Raw genomic sequence first — 25,889 nt, 5'->3', positions numbered from 1 at the left:
AGGAGTTTGATCACTTGTGTGACCCGAAACCTCAGGCATAATTTCCTCAATGACACAGTTATTACTTAGATCATGAAGTCTACCGAAGTATGTTCTGATATCTTCGGGAAAGGTCTTGTCATTGACTGGGAAATGAAATTCTCGGTCCGGAGGGACACACAGTCGATCTTTGTTAAACCGGGGTGAGAAATCCTTTACGGTAGGATATCCATTGGACCAACCCCAATTGTATGTATTGTCCACAGTTCCATTATTCACCAGATTTTCAATAGCTTCACTTTCATTGAACAGTTTTTCTATTAATAGATTTAAGCGTACACTCTCACTCTGAGCTAAATCTCTTTGGTTTAAAGTTATCTCTAGTTGTGTTTCACTCAAAATTCTTGCATCTTTTTCTAACTCTAAGCCCTTTTCTAACATAGCCATTTTGAGTCTTTTGTTGTCCAGTCGTCCTCTTACATGAAACATCTCATGGGACGCTATGTTCTTCTCATCTAAAGCTTTGTTATAGTCTGTAAGGACGGCAGCACATGTGTCATTAGGATTGTCTATGAAGGGTTGACAGTCATGCATGCTATAGTTTAGAGTTTGAATCATGAGTTTTACCTGTTCGACGATGCTTAGAGTTCCATCCTTTGCCATGTAGCAGTAGTTCTTTTCCAGCTTTGTATACCCATCATCATCCGCATATGCCCTACCCTTTTCCTTTTCTTCCAATTCTTGAGCCATTCTTAGGTAGAATACTCTGTCTTTCACTACATTTTCCTTGCAATCTTTTGCAAAATGATTCTCTTTGTTGCACTTGTGACATATCACAACATCACTTTTGTCTTCTGAGGGAGTACCGGAGTCAGTGGTTTGGATGGACTGTGGTGCCTCCTTTGGTTGAGTATTTTGAGATTGTGGTGGTGGATGAGAACTTTTGGGATATCGAGAGTGGTTATTCTGTGGGTTGAAGTTACGGTTGAATGGAGGTTTGTTGAACTGCGGATTCTTACGAAAAGAAGGAGGTGGTAGCCGGTTGAACTGTTGACTAACAAGAGCAATAGCCTTCTGAAATTCTTCTTCATCATCATACTCTGATTCGGCTTCGTATGACTGTGGAGTAGTGTCATACGAGGGAGAGTAGGATTGATTATGTGGAGCTTGTGCTATAAGAGCAAGTGGTCCTCCGAAGTTAACACAGTCTTTGAGTACGGTGGATTCTTGTGCTTGCAGTTCCCCGTAGAGCTTGTAGAGAGACAAAGAATGAATCTTTCTATCCCCTTGAACTATCATCTTAGCAGTAGTCCAATGTCTTCCCAAACCATTGAGAAACTGAAGGTTTGTTTCATGGTTACTGCGGATGGTGCCAACATTCGATAACTTGGTGACTATCAGGTTGAACCTTTTGGAGGAGTCTTCTAAACTTTCGCCAGTATGAGCTTTGAAATTGTTGAACTAATTGAGTGCAGTTGTGAGCTTCTTATCTTGAGCTTGTTCTGAGTCTTCGTACATATTCTTGAGAACTTCCCAGATCTCTTTTGCTGATTTGCAGTTTATGATAATGTCGAAGTTGTCAGGAGCAACTCCACAAGAGATTTCATAAAAAGCAACAACATCATTTTCCATTTTATCGAGGTCATCTTTAGTGGGACGGTTCATGACTGGTTGACCTCCTCCTAGTCTGGTTGTGGCGCCATCAGTTTGAACTGGTGTAAGAACAGGGACATGTGGTCCTTCTTCTACGGACCGCCATACATCTCTACCAAGTCTCCTTAAGTATATTTCCATTCTCTGAGACCAATGATGATATTCATTTGCCACCAATATTGGGGCTCGATTTGAACCACCAACACTGTTGGAAACATTCAGAGATAACGCTTGTGCCATTTATCCTTTTTTTTTTAAAAAGTTTTTTTTTTTTTTTTTTTTAAGAAATGAGCTTCAGTGGTATAGAAGGCCTTTTGAAAATCAGAGTTTTGTTTTTCAAAAAGCAACCACTATGGCTCTGATACCAATTGTTGAGAGAAAAACTTGAGACACACTTGAACAAACATTAGAACAAGTATAGTTGCGGAATAGTTTATCTCAAAGGATCTAAAAGCTCAACAATAATAATAAGTTAACGAGTTAGATAATTAGAGAGTTAGTTGCGGAAATGTAAGGAAATATAAATGACAGCAGGTGTTATATCAAGTATACGCATAAGTTGATTCATAACATGGAATGCATTCAGACCAAGTTAGTAAGTGAGATCAAACTTAGTGATTAAGTCACGAATGACTTGCTCCGAAGAGAACTAATATTCAGTTATGTTTAAGTGAACTTTGAGAGTAAGGAGAGATTCGAGATGCGTAATCAGATAGAAGTGAGAGATGTAATTGATAGCATAGAAGATATGTTTAATAAGAAAGATTGAGCTCTATATATAGAGACTCAAGAATTACATTGGATCAAATCTCTAAGAGTAGCCATGCAAGGCATACTAGACAATAGAGAGTACTACAACAAAAGTAGATAAAGTTAAACTAAGTAAACTAGTAAGTAAAAGAAGTGCGGTTGATGATGACTTCGGATGAGGTTGCTGATGAAGGTTGACTGCGGATCCTTGAGAGCTGCGGTAGCTCAAGTTCAAGAGGGTCACTTTTATGATTCAACAATTTCAATTTACAAATTAACTCGAGCAGCCAACTCGTGAAGGTGGTGCAACTCGCGTTCCTATATCTATTGAATTAAAGAGGGATGGTAACTTAAGCAGCAAATCATTTGTACTGCAGATTGATAGTAAATACCAACTTGTGTCTGGAAGTGAGTCCTCATGTCATACTTAAGGGCTTAAGCCAATTCGACACACACATACACACACATTTAGTAATAGGGTTCTATATATATATATATATATATATATATATATATATATATATATATATATATATATATATATATATATGTGTGTGTGTGTGTGATTATTGAATTTGAATGCTCTTTTTGTCCACCAACAGGTGCTCTTCGACACTCATTACAGGATAGGCTTAGTAAAGTTTCAAGCAAGAGTCGGGATGAAATATTTTTGAAGCTTAAAACAAGTACAGGTGAGTCTGTTTCCTTAAAAATATCAAGAATTTGGCAAATGCATCACAGTACTTCAGATTCTTTTTATACCACTTAAGCTTGATTGTTTGTTTGCTTCATTTTTAAAAAAAAATTCTATGTTTTTGACATATCCGAGATACAATTTAATTCCTTGTTTGATGTATTTCACCATTCCTAGGGGAGGGTGAAGGAATTCAATTCCATTTTTTTTATTAAAAGACCAAAATACCCTCATTTAGTCACAGAGAGTGGATGAGTAACTCTTGAATTCCATTTTATGTGCAACCACTGCATTCCTATTTTGCTTCATTTACTGCTAATTGTCTTCATTTGTTATTCTTTTCGTTCGCTAATTTAATCATATGGTTTACAGCTCCTCCTTTGAAATTAATTGATTTGCCTGGAGTCGATAAGGGAAATCTTGATGATTCTTTGGTGAGTGGCTGCAAAATTTGTTGTTTTTATTTCACATTGTTTATTTATTTATTTATTTTGCAGAGTGAATATGCTCAACACAATGAAATGCGGACCAAAATCGATATGAAACTCTGAAACTTTTTTAATTTTTGGCCTTATTTCAAGGTTCCATATCAATTTTGGTCCTTGGAACCTTGAAATGAGGACCAAAATCGATATGAAACTCTGAAATAAGTACCTGAATCAGAAAGTCTCGGGGAGCAAGGACCAAAACTAAAAAAAATGTTTTTGTTTTGGACTAAAACGGTAAACATCAAAAATCACAGGGACCATTATTGTAGTTTAGTCTATGATTACAGTAAAAAAACGATTCGAGCAGTACTATACTCTACTGTTTATCCTTGTCTTTTATCATTGACTTTTTATGCCTTTCATAGATAATAATACATATTGCTAAGAATAATACATAAGCTTACTTGATTTTTATTTTTTATACAGGGTGAATGTTCACAGCCTTTCTTAAAACCACCTCATCTAGAACAACCTACTTCCACTCTTCTTCTTTCCGAATCAACAATGGGTTTCGGGGGTACTCTAGTATGCGATAATGATGGAAACTATAAAGGATCACCCATGCTTTCCTCAAAGGAAGGGTAAGCAAATACCATAATTTCAAATTCCATAACATAGATAATAATGTTTTTTTTGTAAATAATTGTACATACAGATCACTGTTAGTGATGAGGGGCAACAGCGTTGACATGGCTCGCCATGTCAAGTGTCAATCTCCAACTAAGCGAATCAGTGTCACCTTCTTTAAAGTACGAATAACAGACACCTGTGAGAACACTTCATCAATGATGACAATGTGGCAAATCATGTACCGGCTGGAACACTTGAAGGTTGTGATCATAGGACAGGTGTCGCTTCCAAATGGGGCGTAGGCGTCCTCCGTGCTCCACAACTGCTTATGTTCCCTAAAGCAAGGGTAAGAAAATACATTGATTTTTACAATGTATTGTTTTTTAAAACTCATGCAGGCTTCAGGGTTTGGAACTTGTGATGTTTTAAATATGTTTTGTAGTTCTGAAGGTACTTGTGCAAGATGAGTTAGTAAGGCTTGTGGAATCAATGGCTTTGGAACTTTGTCGTGAATTTGAGGACAAATTTCTTCAACATATTATGACTGGGGAGGTAATAACAAGTAGTTATTATTATTATTATTATTATTATTATTATTATTATTATTATTATTATTATTATTATTTACTTGAATGCTTGTTATTCAGGGAAGTGGTTGGAAAGTTGTTGCAAGTTTTGAGGGTAACTTTCCTAATAGGATCAAACAGCTTCCTCTTGATAGACATTTTGACATAAAAAACGTGAAGAGGGTATACTATATTTTCCTCTAATTTTTGTTCACTTAAATTTATATTCATTGCTCTATAATGACAATGAAATTTGTATCAGATTGTTCTAGAAGTAGATGGTTATCAACGTTACCTCATATCTCCAGAGAAAGGATTACGCTCTACAATAAAAGGTGTATTGGACCTTGCAAAGGAGCCCTCACGTCTCTGTGTTGATGAGGTAAAAAAATACAAATTCTTTTGTTTTTCATTTTTAATTAATTCCCCTTTGCTCTTATTAATATTATTCTTTTAATTTCATTTTTGTAATCAATTGTAATGAGCACAGGTTCATCGTGTACTTGCTGACATAGTTTCAACTTCAGCTAATGTTACACCAGGGCTTGGGAGATATCCTCCATTGAAAAGAGAGGTACTTAATTACTTATACTTATACCTATGATGCTTTGTTTTAAGTGGAAATTTCAGGAAATAACAATGTGAGAAGGTATGCTAAATTTAATTTAAGGTTAAATGCAAGAAATAGCAACATACGTCTGTTGATTTATTTATTATAGCATCATACTCTCATTTTTTTAATATTTTTATTTAACAATGTTGAGAGAAAAACTTGGAGACACACTTGAACAAAAGTTAGAACAAGTATAATGCGGAATAGTTAATCTCAAAGGATCTAAAAGCTCAACAATAATATAGTTAGATAGTTAGAGAGTTATTTGCGGAAATTTAAAGGAATAGAAATGACAGCAATTGTTATATCAAGAAGACACTTAAGCTGATTCATAACAAGGAATGCATTCACTCCAAGTTAATAAGGAAGATCAAGCTTAGTGATTAAGTCTTAAAGACTTGCTCCGAAGAGGGATTATGATCAGCAGAATTATGATAAGATTTAAGTAAGAAGAGATGAGTGAAGAAAGATAGAGAGATAACTTCAGAATGTGTATTCAGATAGAATGCATAAGTTATCGGTGATAGAGTATGTTCAATACAGGAGAATAAGTCTCTATTTATAGAGACTCAGAAATGCACTAGATTACATCTCTATAAGCAGCCGTGCAAGGCATACTGGACAATAGAGTGTATTACAAAAAATACAAGTAAAGTAATCTAGCTAAGTTGACTGCGGTAGCTGACTCCAGTTGCTGATGCTGATAAAGAGACTGACTGCAGGTGCTGAAGCTGATAAAGAGACTGACTGCGGGTGCTGAAGTGGCTGCGGTAGCAAAGTTCAAGAGGGTCACTTTTATGATTCAACAATTTCCCCCTAAGTGACCTCTTTAACTTCGGTTCAGCTATCAAGTTTGAGGAACTTGATCAGAATCCACCAAAATTTCCTGACGTTTTCCAGCCATGTGATTCTTCTTGTGATCTCAAACTTGATTTCTGCAGTAGTATGCTTCGATCTTTCAATTGCGGTCCGGCAGATGTCAAGTTGTTTTCTGGTGAGGCGATGCATGGCAGTCATAGGAATGAAATATTTGACATTGTCAGTCTTCCTTTTGAATATGACTCCAAGTTCAGGAAAGTTTGTTGCGCCTAGAGATCTCTCTTGAAAGCCTTCGGTAGGCATTGGCACAGGTTCAAGAGGTGGGAGATCAAACTTCTTGAGGATGGTGGGGTAGATATCCACAACAGTTTCCTTGAGAAAGGTGTTGGCCCTTTCCAGCGCAATCTTCATCTTGGGGTGCTTCTCAGACTTATTTTGAAATACCTTGGAAATGAGGAAGATTTCTTCCGGATTCATGCAAGGGAAGTCTGCTTGGCTGCGGATGTAGTCATGTTCCCTTCTTGTCAGGGTGTACTGGATGTATTCAGCCTTCATAAATTTCCGGACTTTGTAGTTCTTGACTGCGGATGGTCTGTCATTAGACCATATGTTTTCGATGGAGGAGGCATGCTTAGCATAAAAACAATTTAGTCTCTCAAACTCCATCGGCAGTCGTTTGTGATCTGGAAGGCTCCGGTCAAACTGCTCAAATACAGTGAAGTACTTGGCATTTGGAGAAATTGGTACATCCCAGTACCCATCAGCAGGGGGTTCAGCATATGTGAGGTGGGGTCGGTAGTCTTCATCCAGCAGCCTGCGGTGAGGATTAATCCAAGAATTGATCAAGGACTCATCCATCATGGTGTCAAACCCGCATTCTCTCCAAATTAACTCTGCCAGCTTGGCTGCTTTCCAATCATGCTTTCTTTGAGCGGTGGCAGGGGAGTCTGTGGTGCTCGGAGAAGACATGTTTTCAGCCAAGTTCTTGAAGTGCGGAGGAGTCTCTGGCTTTTTGGGAGTATCCTTTGGAGGTGAAGTGTGAGGAGATGGAGTATGTTGAGATGGTTGCGGTGGTGTGGGAATTTTTTCAGTGATGATGGGGGGACTCTGATGAATAGAAGTATCAGAGTGATGGACTTCTTCTTCTTCTTCACTTCCCCCTCTTGAGGGATGCAACCCCGGTGCTTCCTCAAGCCATTGCTTAAGTCCATCCACCTTGTTGAAGACTTCTTGGAACTGAGCTTTGAGAGCTTCTGCCAAATGTTGGTTGTTTGGAGTGGAGGAGCTGAAGAGCAATTTGTGGATTTCTTTGGTGAGCTGGAGGATCTCAGGGCCATGGAAGTTGGAGGAAAGGAATTTCTGCAGTCTGTTGATGGTTGCTTGAAGAATAGAGATAGTGGACTCATAAGCAGTATGAGTCTCATCGATCAATTTCTAAGACTGAGAAGCTTGATCCGCGATGGCCGCTTGAAGATCCGTTTTGATTAAGGTTACCTCAGTGATGAGGCGTTCCGCTGCAGCCATGAATTCCTTATGGTCAGCCTTGCGGTTGTTGTCAAGGGACCGGATCCCCATCTTTACTTTGAGAGAGATTCGTTCAGCAGCCATGCGTTCCCTTGTTTCCAGACGCTCTATTCTTTCAATCAGTGACTGCGGTCCTGGGGTGTCTTCAGGTTGCGGTTGAGTAGGCTAGACCGCAGCCAAGATCTGATCGATTTTGGCTTGAAGGCTCATGAACTCTTTTCTGGAGACAACACTCTTCTTCTTTTTCTTTTTCTCTTTAGGCTTGGAAGTCGAATGATGAGAACCGCTGGACACCTATTCTTCTTCAAACATCATAAGGTCATCTTCTGAAGGGTTTGGCTTGTTGACCTCTTGGATATCGTCATCATCAAGACCGAAGGTTGGAGCAGAGCTGATTTCAACTGTGGATCCTTCCTCTTGTGATGGATTGACTGTAGGAGTGGGAGATGGAATGGGAGTTGGAGTAGGAGGAACTTTGGAGGTACCTGCGGCTGCACCTGAAGCTTGAGCTCTTAACATTGTTTCAGCCATCTGATCCATCCAGTTCTGAACTTTTTGAATGGTGGCTACGGTACTGGCATTGCTGATGGCATTTGCCTAATACCTAGCCACAGACTGGATCTCCTCTTCTTTCTGTTGTTGCTGCTTGATTTGTTGTTCCTTGCGGGCTTGGAAAGCCCTTTGGAACGCAACATACTTCTTCTTGTCTGACTCAGTTACCGGATTGTACTGTAACCAAGAGTCATTGGATGCATCACCGTCAAATCCTTCAAAGCGCACCGAAGTGTCCTTCGGGTCCACGGATCCTTGCACATTTGTGCTCACCGTGCCTAAACCACCTGTAAAGGATGTAAGCAGAGTAGGATTTCCTGAGCTTCCTCGGTCTCCTTGACCTGTGGTCAAGTGTGGCCTCTGCTCAGTTCTGGCATGGGCGAAAGAAGTGTCATGCGGGTGGGAAGGTGTTTGTAGTGTTTGGGTAACAGAAAGAAGGATGGAGCGCAACTCCTCTAGTGAAAAGAAATGCAATCGGGAAGCCCTGGAGACCTTAGGGCGTGCACTAGTATCATCCCCTTGGGAGTGAACTGGGGGGGAGTCTCCATGATGTTGTGAATCAGACTCAGTTTCTGAGTCTGACTGGAAAATGATAGTGGTGGTGGTTTTCTGTTTCTTAAGGATGGCAATCGGTTGCGCATCCTCAGAGTTACTATCAGATGGAGGTGTGATTGGTTTGGTTTTTCTTTTCTTGGAGGGTGCGGTTGGTTTTGGAGCTTTTTTCTTTGGAGTTCTCTGCTTCTTGGTTGCCAACTCCTTTCTTCTTTGAGAAAGATTGGATAGTGTAGTGGAAGAGGGGACTGCGGTACCCTCAGGGATAATGGCTGCGGATGGAAGAGGCGGGGTAGAAGGGTATGGGGCAATACCCTCCGTAGCCTCAATGTGGTCTGAGTCATCAGCAGTCTCAAAACCAAGAGAAGAAAGAATATGAGTAGGGAGTCTGCGTATCGGTTCATATACATTTTGAGCAAAAGAAGGGTTGTACCTTTTAAGATCCTTAGTGACAAAGAAGTTGATGTCACTACCCATGTCTATTCCAGCATCCGCATGTAAGTCTGAGATACAAAGTGACCAGAACCGTGCAAATGTGAGCTCGGTTGGGTTCTCCCTTGGGTGCTCTTTGGGAATGTATTGGAGGAAGTCGTCCCAAAGGATTTGTCCATAGTTTACGTCGTGGCCTGTGTAGATGCTCCATACCAATTCCAATAGCTTCAGTCCCATGTTGTCGATGCCTCCGGTTCTGCCGGATAGGCAGCGGATGACAAAGTGACACACAAACTGCCATACCGCAGGCAGCTGATTCTTTTTGAACTCACCAATCCCTCGAATTGGTTTCTGATACCTCATCTGGTAGAGTGCGGATGTAACATCTGCCATTGAAGGTGAGAAAATCTTGATGGAAGGGTGAACCAGAAGATTAATGGCAGTTAAGAACTTTTCTTTGGACAAGATGACTAAAGAATCGTTCATGAGGTTGAGGTGAACTTCTTGGGGGTTTTCCATTGGGCGATATGCAGAGAACGCACATTTGAATAGAGTAGAAATTGGAACAACGTCTGTAAATGCATCGAATGGACCAAACAGAGGGTGGTTCTTGAGAAACTTGATCATAAGCTTGATGGGAGCATTATATGAGGGATGATCTTTAAATATTGCTCGAAAATTGCTTGATGCGATTGTTGGAGAGTCGGAACCAGTGGGATTCGCAGAGCCTGAAGCCTTAGATTGCTTCTTTGATGCACCTGATTTCACCATTGTAGGAGCTTGAAGGTTTTGAGAAGAAGTAGAAAACAGAGTGCTTGAGTTTTTTTTTAGAGAGAATGATCGATATTCAGAAAGCGTAAAGTGAATTTGGGGAAGAGGATAGGTTTATAAAGGGGGGGTGAAAAAGGTTTAACCCTAGGTAAATGGTAAGGATAGGGTAAAACATCGATTGGGGTTCTGGGGGAATCTATGAATTTTGGATTAAATCTCAGCCACACATAATTAAAACGGGTTTGAAAAGATTTTGGCAGATTTCCAAAAGGGGTTTTGCATTTAATGTAAAGTCAGATGCATGTCAATACGTCAGGTGATCGTGGGGGTGATGGGAGAGGAAGTTGTAACGGATGGGACATATTAGGGAGAGGAAAGGACAAATTAAGGATGAGTTTATGGAAAACATTCTTTTTGTCATCATCCCTAAAATAGGTCTGACACAGGTTTATTCAGAAAGGGAATGAGACAGTTTCTAAAGAGAATGTTTTTTGTCTTTAATGTTTAACTTAATGAAGGATCATTAAATAGCACACAAAGATTCAATGGTTGATGAAACAGTTGAGAAATTATCACGATGATCGCGGATGGAAACTTCATTGCGGTTGGAAACGTCATCGCGGATGGAAATTTCATTGCGGTTGAAAAGTCATCGCGGATGGAAATTTCTTTGCGGTTGAAAAGTCATCGCGGATGGACAAGGAAAAGACTGTAGTGAGGAACTGAGGAGAAACACTTGTACAAAGATTAGTAATAACAGACCATAAAGACCCATGAGAGATACGTATGATATATGGTTGCGGTACCTAGACTGCGGTACCAAAGCCATCTATCATATGTAATTCTCAGTTAGAACCGCAACGGAGACCAAGGATGGTCTGCGGTAGCTAACAATTCAAAAAGAATTGTGGGTCTGGATTCATCATTCCTAACATTTGAAGGAAGGTGTTAAGCTTTGTGGAATCGAGCACTTTTGTGAACACATCAGCAATCTCTTCATGAGAAGGGACAAAGATTAGTTCAATGTTACCTTTTAAGATGTGGTCTTTGATGAAGTGATACCATAGTTCAATATGTTTAGTCTTGGAGTGCTGAATTGGATTGTGAGAGATAGTAATAGCACTTTATGAGTCACAATAGATCGGTATCCGCAGCATTCTATACCCGTAGTACATTAGTTGAGTTTTCATCCAAAGGACTTGAGAGCTACAACTGGCTGCGGCCACATACTCAGCTTCTGCAGTAGAAAGAGAAACACAGCTTTGTTTTCTTGAAGACCAGCTGACAAGTCTTCCACCCAAAAATTGACATCCTCCTGAAGTACTTTTGCGGTCTAATCTGCATCCGGCATGATCCGCATCTGTGAAAGCTTGCAGGCTGAAGTCATTGCCTGCAGGGTACCATAGACCAAGAGATTTGCTTCCTTTCAGGTACCGTAGTATCTGTTTGGCTACGGTCATATGTGACACTTTTGGGTTCGCCTGATCTCTTGCACATACACCAGTTGCAAAAACAATGTCTGGACTGCTTGCGGTGAGGTACATCAAAGAACCAATGATACCTCGATAAGTCTTGTGATCCACAGATTCACCTGCGGGATCAGCAAAGATCTTATAACCGAAGGCCATGGGGACCTTAGCAGATGAACAGTTGTCCATAGAATATTTCTTCAATAGTTCAGTGGTGTATTTTTCTTGATGAATGAATATCCCTTGCGGAATTTGTTTCACTTGAAGTCCTAGAAAGAAATTGATCTCTCTATTCATGCTCATTTTGAACTTGTTGGTCATGAGCTTAGCAAATTCATCCACCATGCCTTGATCAGTTGAACCGAAGATGATATCATCCACATATATTTGTACAAGCATAAGGTGGTCAGCATTAGCTTTTCTAAATAACGTGGGGTCAATCACTCCTCTCTTGTACCCGGATGAGACGAGAAATTCAGAAAGAGTCTCATACCATGCTCTTGGGGCTTGCTTCAGACAGTAGACTGCTTTTTCAAGCTTGTAGCAGTGGTCTGGGAATTCAACGTTTTCAAACCCTGTAGGTTGCTGAAGATAGACCTCTTCTTTTAGTTCCCCATTGAGAAAGGCACTCTTAACGTCCATTTGGTGTACCTTGACGTTCTTGTGGGCTGCGTATGCAAGGAAGATCCAGATAGCTTCCATGCGTGCTACCGGAGCATACGTTTCATCGTAGTCAATGCCTTCAAGTTGACTATACCCCTTTGCAACTAGCCTTGCCTTGTTTCTGACTACCGCACCAGATTTATCCAGCTTGTTTTTGAACACCCATCTAGTGCCAACAATGGAGTGACCACGTGGCTTCGGAACGAGCTGCCAAACTTTATTTCTTTGAAATTCTTCAAGCTCTTCTTGCATTGCGGCTATCCAGTCAGGTTCAAGCAATGCTTCTTTGATCGTTCTGGGGTTCTACCGAGGACATAAATGCTGCATAGTGGCAATGATCAGATAGGTCCTTGGAAGATCGAGTCTAGATGCCTGCGGATGGGTTCCCAATGATTTGACCTGGTGGGTGGTCTTTCGTCCATACATGAAGACGTGGCAGCAGATGATCAGCAGCTGCGGTAGAGGGAATATCTTGAATGTCAGAGGAATCTGCGGTTGGAGATGGCAGTTCCCCCTGGACTTGAGAACATCCTGCTGAGTCATCTTGATCTATTGGAACGGAATTTCCTTGAGCAGTTGGGAGAGGTTCCCCCTGGGTTGCAGATGGGAGTTCCTCTGGAACCTGAGAAGGTTCCCCCTGGACTGTGGATGGGAGAGTGACAATCCTTGGATCAGTTCTAGTGTCGATATTTTCTATGAGTTCATCATCCGAATCCGAAGATACGTTTGATGGTAATGCTTCTCTGCGGACAGGAATTTGAACAACATCAAGTACTGGAACCTCGACGGTTGCGGCTAGATCCGAAGTAGAGATTTCCCCCTCAACCGGAGAGGTGGAAGTATTGAGAGAGGCTACTTCAGATAGAGATGGTCCAGAAACATCAGCATATTATTGTTGAGCTGCGGGTGACACAAGAACTTCAGATAGTTTCGCCGTTTCAACAGGATCGAAAAGATCATCATAATTGACTTCAACTAGATTCAAGGGACCTGAACAGGCAGGAATGTCACTTTCCATGATTGCGGTGGTTTCAGTGGATGGAGGGGTGTCGCGGATGTGAGAATCATCAAATTTCACATCGAAGCTTTCAATGATTAGCCTTGTATGCCTGATGAGCACTCGATAAGCAACTTTGTTAGTGGAGTAACCAAGGAAGATGCCTTCGTCGGACTTCGGTGCAAACTTGTTGAGCTGATCTCTGTTGTTGATCACGAAGCATCTACACCCAAAAATATGAAAGAAGCGAACATTGGGCTTGCGGTTGTTAAGGCCCTCATATGGTGTTTTATTGAGGCGTTTGCACGTGATACTTCAGTTTTGGACAAAGCATGCGGTTGCTACTGCTTCAGCCCAGAAGTAGAGAGGAAGTTGGGCGAAGATAAGCATGGATCTGGCTGCTTCTACCAGTGTGCGGTTCCTTCTTTCTACTACACCATTTTGTTGCGGTGTGTAGGGTGTTGAGAAGTTGTGAGAAATGCCTTTGGACACCAAGAAACTGTTGAGAAGATGATTAGTGAACTCGGTTCCATTATCACTGCGGATGCGTCTAACTGGAAGCTTGATCTGAAGTTCGATTTCTTTGATGAAGTTGATGAAGATCTGCGGTGTCTCTGATTTGAGTCTGAGGAAGAAGACCCATGTGAAGCGTGTATAGTCATCAACAATAACCAGTATATACTTCTTGTGGTGGAGACTGGCTACGGTTGATGGACCACAGAGATCAACGTGCAATAGCTCCAGAGGTTCAGAAATAGAAGAGTCCATTATCAGAGGGTGACTTGCTTTGGATTGTTTACCACATTCACAAGCCGGACAGAGAGTATCGTTGCTGAATTTGAGAATAGGGAGACCGCGAACTAGTTCTTCGGTGACTAGATTGTTGATGTACCTGAAGTTGAGATGAGCTAGCTTGCGGTGCCATAGCCAGCTGACTTCAGATACAGCTTTGGATAGGAAGCACAACTGCGGTCTACCAATGATCAGAGAGACATCCAAAGGGTACATGGTACCTTCGGATCGGGATTTGATCAGGCATGTGTTTCTGTCACTTGTCATTACATAGCAAAATTGATCATCAAATTCAACACGATGTCTTGCTTTACATAGTTGGCCAACACTGTTGAGATTGTGTTTAAGGCTTTCTACATAAGCAACCTTCTGAATAGAAAAGGTCCCGGTAGTGAGAACACCGTAACCTCGGATGACACCGTTTGCATTGTTACCAAACGTGACATTTCCACCATGGCATATAGGCCTGAAATATCGAAGGTACTCTAACCTTCCGGTCATGTGCAAGGAGCAGGCACTGTCAATTAACCACTCTTCTTCTTGTTCCTCCTTGCACAAAGCCTGAGAATTACACGGTTAGTTTAGGCATCCAAACAAGTTTGGAGCCTGGGACAATTGATGTGTTTATGAGTGATGCATGGTCCGAGGTTGCAGGGACAGGTCACTTGTCAACTTTTGAGCCTAGTCGTGGGTGTTTGAGTAGATTTGGAGTGTTGTGATTTTTTGAAAAAATACGAGGTTTCTGACTATGAATCGATTTGACATGAGATAAAACCTTTTGACAACTACACTGACATTTACAAAAGGAGATTTTGTCTTTTGATCTGACACTGTGATTGGTCAGCGGTTTTAAGGATGTTTTGGATCTGTTACCGGTCCGAGATGGGTAATTCCTGACACGAGTGTTTTTGGGTTTTGAAAAAGTCTGTTTTTGAAAGGTTTTAGCACGTGTAGATTTCTGAACTCCTTTTGGTGGAGTTGGTAAAATATCCTTCCATCTTTTGAAATTTTGATGTGACTTTAAAAGTGTTGGAATAGGTAAGATACCCTTCCATTTTGGGTCGTCCAAGGAATATATTTGAAAACCATTGATTTGAAAAGACTTTACACTCTTTTGATTTTTGTCAGGTGAGCTGGAAATGACTGATGAAATTTGACATTCCTTTTTGTTTGTTTTCTTGACAGGATAGTTTTTTGAAATGTAGTGAGAGAAAACAAGTTTTTCAGGACTTTTGGATTTAGGAAATCTGACTTGCTTCTTGTTTTTTGAAAAAGTTTGTCTATTAGTACCACGAGATCTGATTTCTTCTTTAAAAGCCTTTTTTGCCAAAGATTTTGGTGAACCGCAATCATTGTTGTTCAACTGCGGTTTCCTGGAATTCTTAAAATGATTTTGAGAACGCGGACTTGAGTCATCAAAACTTGAGGATTCAGGAATTTGAGAACATTGACCTACTTCAAAATTTTCTATAGGTAGTTCATGAAATATTGGCTGAAGAGTTACAGTTCCTTGAACTGATCACTGCGGTAGGGATGACTTGACTACCGCTGAATAAGTCTTAGATGGGACTTCGGTGAGACATTTGACTACAGTGAGAGACACTGCGGTCTGAGGACAGAGATGGAAAGTCTTTTGAGACTTTGGGGCCCTCAACAACAATCTCTTCATCAACTACGGATGAAGTTTGAGAATTTGGATAGACGGTGCCACAGATAGGAATTAGATCACATGTGTAACCTGAAACCTCAGGCGCTATTTCCTCAATGACACAGTTATTGCTTAGACTATGCAGTCTACCGAAGTGTGTTTTGATATCTTCGGGAAAGGTTTTGTCATTGACAGGGAAATGAAATTCTCGGTCCGAAGGGACATACAGTCTGTCTTTGTTGAACCGGGGTGAGGAATCCATTGCGGTAGGATATCCATTTGACCAACCCCAATTGTATGTATTGTCCACGGTTCGATTGTTTACCAAATTTTCAATAGCTTCACTTTCATTAAACAATTTTTCAATTAAGAGATTTAAGCGTACAATTTCTCTCTGAGCTAAATCTCTCTGGTTCAAAGCTATCTCTAATTGGGTTTCACTTAACATTCTTGCATCCTTTTCTAACTCTAGGTCCTTCTGTAACATAGCCATCTTAAGTCTTTTGTTATCCAGTCGTCCTCTCACGTGGAACATCTCTTGGGACGCAATGTTCTTCTCATCTAAGGCTTTATTATAGTCTGTAAGGACGGCAGCACAAGTGTTATTAAGATCATCTATGTAAGGCTGACAGTCATGCATGCTATAGTTTAGAGTTTGGATCATGAGTTTTACCTGTTCGACGATGCTTAGTGTTCCATCCTTTGCCATGTAGCAGTAGTTCTTGTTCAACATTGTAGACCCATCATCGTCCGCAGTGGCCAGCATGCAAATTTTCCCTTTTCCTTTGACACTGTTGATGGCCTCATCTTCGTCTCCGGATGACCAGACTTGATGATCTCTTTTGACATGGGCCACGTATGCCCTTGCCTTTTCAGCTTTTTCTTTGTCTTCCAACTCTTGAGCCATTCTAAGGTAGAATGCTCTGTCTTTCACTACATTGGCCTTACAATCTCGTGCAAAGTGATTCTCTTTGTTGCATTTGTGACAAATTACAACATCAGTCTTGTCTTCTGAAGGAGTACCGGAGTCAGTGATTTGAGGAGACTGCGGTACCTCCTTTGGTTGATTATTCTGAGATTGTGGTGGAGGATGAGAACTTTTGGGATATCGAGGGTGGTTGTTCTGAGAACCGAAGTTACGGTTGAATGGAGGTTTGTTGAACTGTTGATTCTTACGGAAGGAAGGAGGTGGTAGACGGTTGAACTGTTGGCTAACCAGAGCAATAGCCTTCTGAAAATCTTCTTCATAATCATATTCAGAATCCGCTTCGTATGACTGCGGTGGAGTGTCATACGAGCAAGAGTAAGGTGACTGCGGTGGAGCTTGTGCTATGAGAGCAAGTGGTCCTCCGAAGTCAGCACAATCTTTGAGTACGGTGGATTCTTGAGCTTGCAGTTCTCCATAGAGCTTGTAAAGTGAAAAGGAGTGAATCTTTCTATCACCTTGGACTATCATCTTGGCCGTAGTCCAATGTCTGCCCAAACCATTAAGAAACTGAAGATTGGTTTCATGGTTACTGCGGATGGTGCCCGCATTGGATAACTTGGTGACTATCAGGTTGAACCTTTTGAAGGAGTCTTCCAAACTTTCCCCAGTATGAGCTTTGAAGCTGTTGAACTCGTTGAGTGCGGTAGTAAGCTTCTTATCATGTGCTTGTTCTGTGCCTTCGTACAGGTTCTTGAGAACATCCCAGATCTCTTTTGCTGATTTGCAATTTATGATAATATCAAAGTTATCAGGAGCAACTCCGCAGGAGATTTCATAAAAGGCAACAGCATCATTTTCCATTTTATCGAGATCATCCTTGGTGGGACGGCTCATGGCTGGTTGACCTCCTCCTAGCCTGGTTGCAGCGCCGTCAGTTTGGACTGGTGTAAGGACTGGAACATGTGGTCCTTCTTCTACGGATCGCCATACATCTCTACCCAGTCTCCTCAAGTACCTTTCCATTCTTTGTGACCAGTGATGATATTCATTTGCGCCTAGTATTGGGGCTCGGTTAGAACCACCAACATTGTTGGAAACATTCAGAGATAATGATTGTGCCATTTGAAATTGTTTTTTTTTGTTTGAAGAAATGAGCTTTAGTGGTATAGAAGGCTCTTTGAATAATCAGAGTTCCGTTTTCAAAAAGCAACCACTTTGGCTCTGATACCAATTGTTGAGAGAAAAACTTGGAGACACACTTGAACAAAAGTTAGAACAAGTATAATGCGGAATAGTTAATCTCAAAGGATCTAACAGCTCAACAATAATATAGTTAGATAGTTAGAGAGTTAGTTGCGGAAATGTAAAGGAATAGAAATGACAGCAATTGTTATATCAAGAAGACACTTAACCTGATTCATAACAAGGAATGCATTCACTCCAAGTTAATAAGGAAGATCAAGCTTAGTGATTAAGTCTTAAAGACTTGCTCCGAAGAGGGATTATGATCAGCAGAATTATGATAAGATTTAAGTAAGAAGAGATGAGTGAAGAAAGATAGAGAGATAACTTCAGAATGTGTATTCAGATAGAATGCATAAGTTATCGGTGATAGAGTATGTTCAATACAGGAGAATAAGTCTCTATTTATAGAGACTCAGAAATGCACTAGATTACATCTCTATAAGCAGTCGTGCAAGGCATACTGGACAATAGAGTGTATTACAAAAAAGACAAGTAAAGTAATCTAGCTAAGTTGACTGCGGTAGCTGACTCCGGTTGCTGATGCTGATAAAGAGACTGACTGCAGGTGCTGAAGCTGATAAAGAGACTGACTGCGGGTGATGAAGTGGTTGCGGTAGCAAAGTTCAAGAGGGTCACTTTTATGATTCAACAAACAAATTCTTTTTCAGGTTGCAACTGGTGCATTGTTGGGGTTCCTTACAACAACAGTTGTTCACTTAATCTCTCAGTCATTAACACTTAAAAAAATAAATATATTTATATGTTTTACTTACTTTGAGGTTTATATTTCGGGTTTCAGGTCCCAGTGAACAATATGTTTGGATACTCAACATCTCTTCGTTCCATGACACGGTTTGTTTATATCAATGCAACTTCAGAAAGCTTGTGTATAATATTCATAACATATCCCTAGAAGCCCAGGCTATAATTGGAATGATGCACCTGGTAATTTATTATTTGTGTATTTTAGTTTTAATGTTTCTAAGCAGTACATGTGTTTATCTAAAGCCAAAATAGGAAGTGAAGTTTAATTCTTGATTAATTGCTTTGATATCAACGTTGGATGTTTGTGTATGAGGAGAACATTTAATTTACATTAGATAATGTGGACCACCAACCCATCTCTTGCAGACGATGTAGTTTGTATGGATTTAACCAAAGACTCAAATGCCCTTGTTAACAAATGACCATACTTTTTAAGTCTACAAGTAGTTAAAAGAGTTGAAAGAGTTTTTTTCAGGTATAAGACTCAAATGCCATTGTCAAATATCTTTTTATATTTATTTTGGGTGTATTTACATTTTACAGTGGATTGGAGGTGTGTAAAAAGCTGAAAAATCTTACATGCTTCTTGTTTTAATATTTTATACAGGTATGGGATGTATTGAAGCCTTGATTCTTGGCAAAAGGTATTTTACTACATGTGTATTAAATTTTAATATTTTATAATATAGATTGATGATGCTAGAAGCCTTTTCTGAATACTAATGTGGTTATGATGAAAACAGGTATCATGTGGAAACGGAAGCATAACAATAAGAAGTAGAAACAAGGTGTTTCTTAATAGCAATGTAGTATTAGGTTATATAGTTAGGGAAACCCTCTTAGTTGTTGTACAATCAGATCCCCTTAATACCAATGTATTGCAATTTTTTGACGTGATGTTATTTGATGAAATTGATTGTTTTTGTATATATTTGTTTCCATATTTTTTTATTATGCGTAAATGAGTATTATGAAGAACCGTCGTAAATGTATATCGCAAATGGTTGCTGAAGTTTATGACACGCAAATGCGTGTCATCTTCATTTATGTCAGGGGCTTTAATGATACGCAATGCGTGTCCTAAACGTGCGTCGTAAAATTACGACATGCAAATGCGTGTCGTCTTCCTTTATGGCAGGGCCTTCCTTGATACGCATTGCGCGTCGTAAAGTTGCGTCGTAAATGCGCGTCATAAATGCGCGTCGTAAATGCGCGTCGTCTATAGATGACGCGCAAAAGCGTGTCGTTTCTCGTTATGACAGGGCCTTCCTTGACGCGCATTTGCGCGTCGTCTGAGCGCTTTATGACACGCATTGCGTGTCGTAAAAGGCTGTTTTTCTTAGTTACTTTAGGAAAAAATATGAAGAGTATGCTAATCCATAAAATTGCACATTATACTTTATAATAGTTGGTGAAGCGCGTGTGGTTAACCGACACGCTAATAGTGACTATAAAGAGTAATAACGAGCATCTCGAAAATTATCATTTATTAATGGAGCACATGTGGTTAACCGACACATTAATATGAGATGATAAATGACATCGAGAGTGCCAAGCATATTTGTATGGTTATTCACATCTTGTTTGTGATCGTCTGTATCCCAGTCACAAATAGTAGAGCATAATCTGAGATTAAACATGCCATTAATAGATTCAGTGACTCTCAAAAGATCTAGGAATTTCATAGTTCGAAATTGGTAAATTGCTTTTACCTACCTTTATAAATTCGCAATAATATTAGGACATTCCTATTATTAGTTGTGAATTGTTATTTTTTATCCTAGCCTTAATTATTTATTATGGGCTAAAATATTAAGGATTATTGTCATCTAACTAAAACTATTTCTTTTTCTCTATAGATTTCTACTCCTAGTGATGCTTCTGCTCCTTCGTCGTCTACCCACCACTCGAGTTTTTTCCTACTCTCTATCGTGTCCAAGGTGACCTTTGATGGCACCAACTACAATGATTGTATGCATAACATCAAGATGGATCTTCGATTCGAGGGGAAAGAATATGTCTTTGAAGAAAAAACTCGGTTAAATCGATGAAGCCAAAGCTACTCCAGAACAACTATCCTCCTACAAGAAACACTACGATGATGCAACAAAGCTTGCTTGCATCATGGTCGCTACAATGTCTCTTGAGTTGCAAATGTTCTATAAGGACTATTGGTTCTATGAGATGAACAATGACCTTGTGGAAAAGTACCACAAGAGAGCTCGTCAAGAGAAATATGAAGTGGTCAAGTCCCTCATGGGTTGGAAGATGAAAGAGGGAGAGTCTGTGTGCAACCACATACAAAGAATACAAATATACATGGATGCCTTGTTAGGCTCAATGTGCACTTTGACGAGGAGTTGGCCATTGACATGGTCTTGAACTCCTTGTTAAGTTGTTATGATCATTTTATATTAGCTTATAATTTGAACAACACATAAACCACATTTTCCCACCTCCAAAACTTGCTACAGACTGCTGAGTCTGGAATGAAGGGAAAGAATCTAGCCCCTTCTACTAATGCTTCTATTCTCGCCATTGGTAAAGGCAAAGGGAAGAAGAGGAAGGTTACTTCCAAAGCTAACTGGAAGAACAAGGCCTAATATGGGTCATCTAGAAATGTCCCAAAGGCAAGGCCCAACTCAGACATTCAGGCTGTTAGTGACCCCAAAGAAGCCACTTGTTACTATTTCAATGACAAGGGACATCGGAAGAGGAGCTGCCCTAAATACCTGCAAGACATCAACGATGGGAAGATCCATCACTATCAAGTATATACACTATTCAAACTAATAAATCACAATCTACTCGTTCTTGGGTCCTTGATACAGGATGTGGTTTTCACATTTGTTCTGAATTGCAGGGGCTAAAAGAAAGTGAAGAGGTGGAGCATGGGAGGATGAATCTGATCATGGGAAATAGGCGATCTTCTCCTATTACCAAGATTGGGACTTATCATCTTGTGCTTAGTAGTGATATTAGTTTAGATTTGATAGATTGTTGCTATTCGTCAGAAATGATGTGAAATATTATTTCATTTCATGCATTGTTCAGACAAGGTTTTCGTTACTCATTTAATGATTTGAATGGTTTAGTTCTATTTTATAAAAATGGTGTTTTTATATTTTAAGCTTTACCTTGTAATGGTGTGTATGAAACTGTGACTTGAGTTGATAGCTTAGGAAATAGTGTATTTTACATTGATTTGTCTAATGGTTTAGACAAGGTGTGCTTCTAGCATTGTCGTCTTGTGCATATTAACAAGAAACACATCTCCCAACTCCAAAAGGATGGAGTCTTGGAATCAGTTGACCTAAGGCCAAATGATGAATGTGAATCTTGTCTTTTGGGCAAGATGACAAAATCACATTTCACTGGATCTTGTGAAAGCGGTGAAGGTTTGTTGGACCTCATACACACAGAGGTGTGTGGACCCTTCAGATCCACCACAAGAGATGCTAATCGGTTTTATGTAACACTTACAGATGATTATAGTAGATATGGTTATATCTACTTGATCAAACATAAATCAGAAACCTTTGAAAAGGTCAAAGAGTTTAAACACGAAGTTGAGAATCAATTAGGCAGGAAGATAAAGATGCTCCGATCTGATTGAGGAGGAGAGTATCTTAGTATCGAGTTCTACGACTACCTCAAGGAACGTGGAATAGTTTTACAATTGACTCCTCTTAGAACACCATAACTTAATGGTGTGTCTGAGAGGCGCAATCGAACATTGTTGGACATATTTCGTTTCCTGATGAGTCAAGGCACTCTTCCCATTTCCTTCTGGGGGTATTCCTTAGAGACAGTCGCCAATATCCTTAATCTTGTCCCTACTAAAAAGGTTGCCAAAACTATTGGGTCACTTATTTGTATAGATTTGATGATGCAAAATATGTACTTACAAAGAGGACAGTGGGAGTACAATTGACCTTGAAGAAATTCAAGAGCCAACCAATGATGGAACCTTAGAAGACACTAGCACTTAACCAGTGGAAGAAATTCTAGTTGAGCCAGTTGACAATTCATTACCTCTTTTTCGTTTTAGTAGAGTTAGCATGCCACCAACGTTCTATCGTGTCCATATAACGTTAGATGGTGATACGTTTATCAGTGATCAAACACTGATAAATTTGGATGAGCCAGCTAACTACAAGGAAGGAATGGCAGGCCTTGAGGCTACCAAATGGAAAAAGGCAATGGACAGCGAGATCAAGTCCATGTATGACAACCAAGTTTGGAATTTGTTTGATCAAGAACCTGGTCGAAAGACAGTTGGTTGCAAATGGATCTTCAAGAAGAAGACCGGCATGGATGGAAATGTGCACACATTTAAGGCACGACTGGTTGCGAAGGGCTTTACCCAAACCCCTGGGATTGACTATGGTGAGACCTTCTCACCAGCAGCTAAGAAAAAATCTTTTAGGATAATGCTTTCCATAGTCGCCTTTCATGATTGTGAAATTTTGCAGATGGATGTCAAAATCGCTTTCCTTAATGGGAAGTTGCCTGAAAATGTTTACATGAGTCAGCCAGAGTGTTTAGTTGATGCAAATTTTCCAAATAGAGTGTGTAAACTTGAGAAATGCATTTATGGATTAATATAAGCATCTCGCAGCTAGAATCTTTGCTTCCATGAGAAAGTCAAAGAATTTGGTTTCTCTAGGATTAAAGATGAGTCATGTATGTATGTCAAGGCTAGAGGGAGTATAGTAACTTCTCTAGTATTGTATGCTGATGGCATACTACTTATATGAAACGACGTTCCAACCTTGCAAGAAGTAAAATCTTGGCTTTAAAAGTGTTTTGCTATGAAGGATCTAGGAGAGGCTACTTATATTCTCGGGATAAGAATTCTAAGAGATAGAAAGAAAAGACTTATTGGTCTTAGTCAATGTACTTACTTAGTCAAGGTACTAAAACGGTTTAGTATGGAAAGTTCCAAGAAAGTCGAGCTACCTATTCAGATCAATGTCAAATTAAGTAAGACTCAAAGCCCCAGTACGGATGAAGAGATAGTTGATATGAGTTGAGTCCCTTATGTTTTGGCTGTAGGATCGATCATGTACGCTATGACATGTACTCGCCCTGATATGTCCTTTGCTTTATGCATGGTCAGTCGCTATCAGGGAAATCCTGGCAGAGCTCATTGAACAACAGTTAAGAACATTGTCAAGTATCTGCGAAGGATAAAGGATATGATTCTAGTCTTTGGAGGCAATGATATGTTGAGAGTGACTGGGTATAGTGAAGCTAGCTTTCAAACAGATGGAGACAACTTTCGTTCTCAGTCTGGCTGAGTGTTCACATTAAATGGTAGAGCAGTTACTTGGAAACGTTCCAAGCAAGACACGGTGGCTGATTCTACTTGCGAATCAGAGTACATAACGGTAAGTGAAGCATCAAAGGAAGCAGCTTGGCTGAAAAACTTTATTGGAGATCTTGGAGTAATTCCAACCATTCACGAGCCTATGTAACTTTTCTACGATAATGAAGGAGCAATTGATTTGACCAAAGAACTGAGAGATCATGGTAAATCAAGACATATCGACATAAAGTACCATTATATCAGACATAAAGTTGAAGAAGGTCATATTATAGTGGATAGAGTTTCGTCAGAAGATAATCCTACAGATCCTCTCACAAAGGCTCTGAGTAGGATTAAGCGTAGTCAGCATGCTAGGAGCATTGGTTTGAGAGATGATATTATTTTTAGTAGTTAGATGATTAGTTTAAAACTTGTAACAAAATAAATGTAATTAACTTTTGGTGATTAAATAATAGACATTATTTATGAGTTTGTTTGCTGCCTTTGTCAATTATTTATTTTTGTGTTTCGTTTTGCATGTTTTACTTCCCGAATAATTTTAATTATTCAAATTCCACAGTCACTCATACTTTGGGAAGTAAGTAGTGAATTAATATTGTCATGAATTGGATAAACCAACGCTCAGAGATGGAGATTTAAGTCTTGGATAAACCCACACTCAGAGAATTACTTCATGATTCCTTAGAAATGGAGATTTAAGTAGAAATGGAGATTTAAGTATTGGATAAACCCACGCTCAGAGAATTACTTCATGGATTATATCACGAGTAATTATGAGTAGATAATATCTTATCTTCTTGAAACGGAGATATATGAGTTGTAATTTACAATTCAGTTGTGCATTGGTACTGCGAAAATGCGTCAGTTACATGATGTTATAAAACGTAGTATCATGTATGATTTGGTGAGTAAAGGATACAAGAATATAAGTCAAAGTTTATTCTTTCCTTTTTCCCTAACGGGAAAAACGATATATGTGGGCCCCTCGGTGATTTGGTGTTGATTTATAGTGTTGGGCCAAGCCAGGACTCAATTGATGTGTTCAATTTGAAGTCTTATGTCGTCATCACAAATCAGAAATCGGGAAACAATATTTTGGACAATGAGATTGATTCTAATCCATGTCTCATGTCTATACAATATCTAGTAGAATGGAGGAATATTGGATCGCTTATCTTAAGGCCAACATCTGGTAAGTTCAGAGTTCGGCAATTGCTATGGAAGCACTCTTTGCTGTTTAATTTAGATTTATACCGGTAATTGCAGTTATAGACTTATCCAAGTGGAAGATTGTTTGATTAGGTGTCTAAGCCAATAACTGAATTGTTATATTCTTGAATTATTAGCATATTCCTTTTGGGTTACCCTCAAACCTAGTAATTGAATAGGATGACTTTTAGAGAGAGTGAATGATTTATTTTTTTATTATATGATTAATAAATAGCAATAAATGAATATATTAATATGTTATGCAAACAATATATTAATTAAAAACAGTAATATTTAATTAAGAATTAATCAGAAGTTAATTAGAATTAATTTTGGGATTATTTGGATTAATTAAAAGTGTAAGGGTTAAAGTGTAATTGTTCAATAATTGAACAAGAGAGGTTCTAGAACCTTCCTTGGAAGGGGTGGACGATTTTAGAGTATTCCAGGTCATCTGGAATATTCCTTGTAGATAAATAGGAAGCTGGATACCAATTTGAATTAATATTATTTTATTCAAATTAGGGTTATTAAGGGTTTCCAAGTTACACTATAAAAGGAACCCTTGGCCTTGGATTTTTGGCCATTGCTCCTTTATAAGAGATAGGCGAAAAATTCCATTATTCCCTCTCCTCTCTCTTAATCTTCCTCTCCTCTCTCTTAATCTTCCTTGTTGGTAGGGTTGGGTGTGAACCATCAGAGGCACGAGATTTCTAGTGCTAGTTTCCAAACAACTATAGAAAGGATTGTTTGATTGTTTACTACAACAATCAAGAGGTATGTTTTCTTCTATTATTTTCAAAATTACCTAGGGTTCTAGGGTTCTTGATGTTCTATAGAAAGTTACATCAATAGAGTTATGCCGAGATCTAATAGGT

The 25,889-nt window shown here is 39.5% G+C and overlaps 2 long non-coding RNA genes across 2 annotated transcripts; both read left to right on the top strand.

Annotated features, from left to right (window-relative positions):
* The first annotated feature begins 2,981 nt into the window (after window positions 1–2,981).
* LOC145105467 (uncharacterized) lies at window positions 2,982–3,596 on the top strand. Its single transcript, XR_013707319.1, has 3 exons — window positions 2,982–3,074; window positions 3,449–3,510; window positions 3,574–3,596. It is a non-coding gene; the product is annotated as an uncharacterized LOC145105467 (long non-coding RNA).
* Window positions 3,597–4,624: 1,028 nt separating this feature from the next.
* Window positions 4,625–5,022, top strand: LOC145103879 (uncharacterized). The gene is made up of 3 exons (XR_013706919.1): window positions 4,625–4,686; window positions 4,782–4,883; window positions 4,963–5,022. It is a non-coding gene; the product is annotated as an uncharacterized LOC145103879 (long non-coding RNA).
* The last annotated feature ends 20,867 nt before the right edge of the window (window positions 5,023–25,889 follow it).

The sequence above is a fragment of the Lactuca virosa genome, chromosome 4 (genome assembly GCF_052849685.1).
Source record: "Lactuca virosa cultivar CGN04683 chromosome 4, Lactuca_virosa_CGN04683_v6, whole genome shotgun sequence".
Taxonomy (NCBI): Eukaryota; Viridiplantae; Streptophyta; class Magnoliopsida; order Asterales; family Asteraceae; genus Lactuca; species Lactuca virosa.
This window is presented reverse-complemented; position numbering and strand designations above follow the sequence as displayed.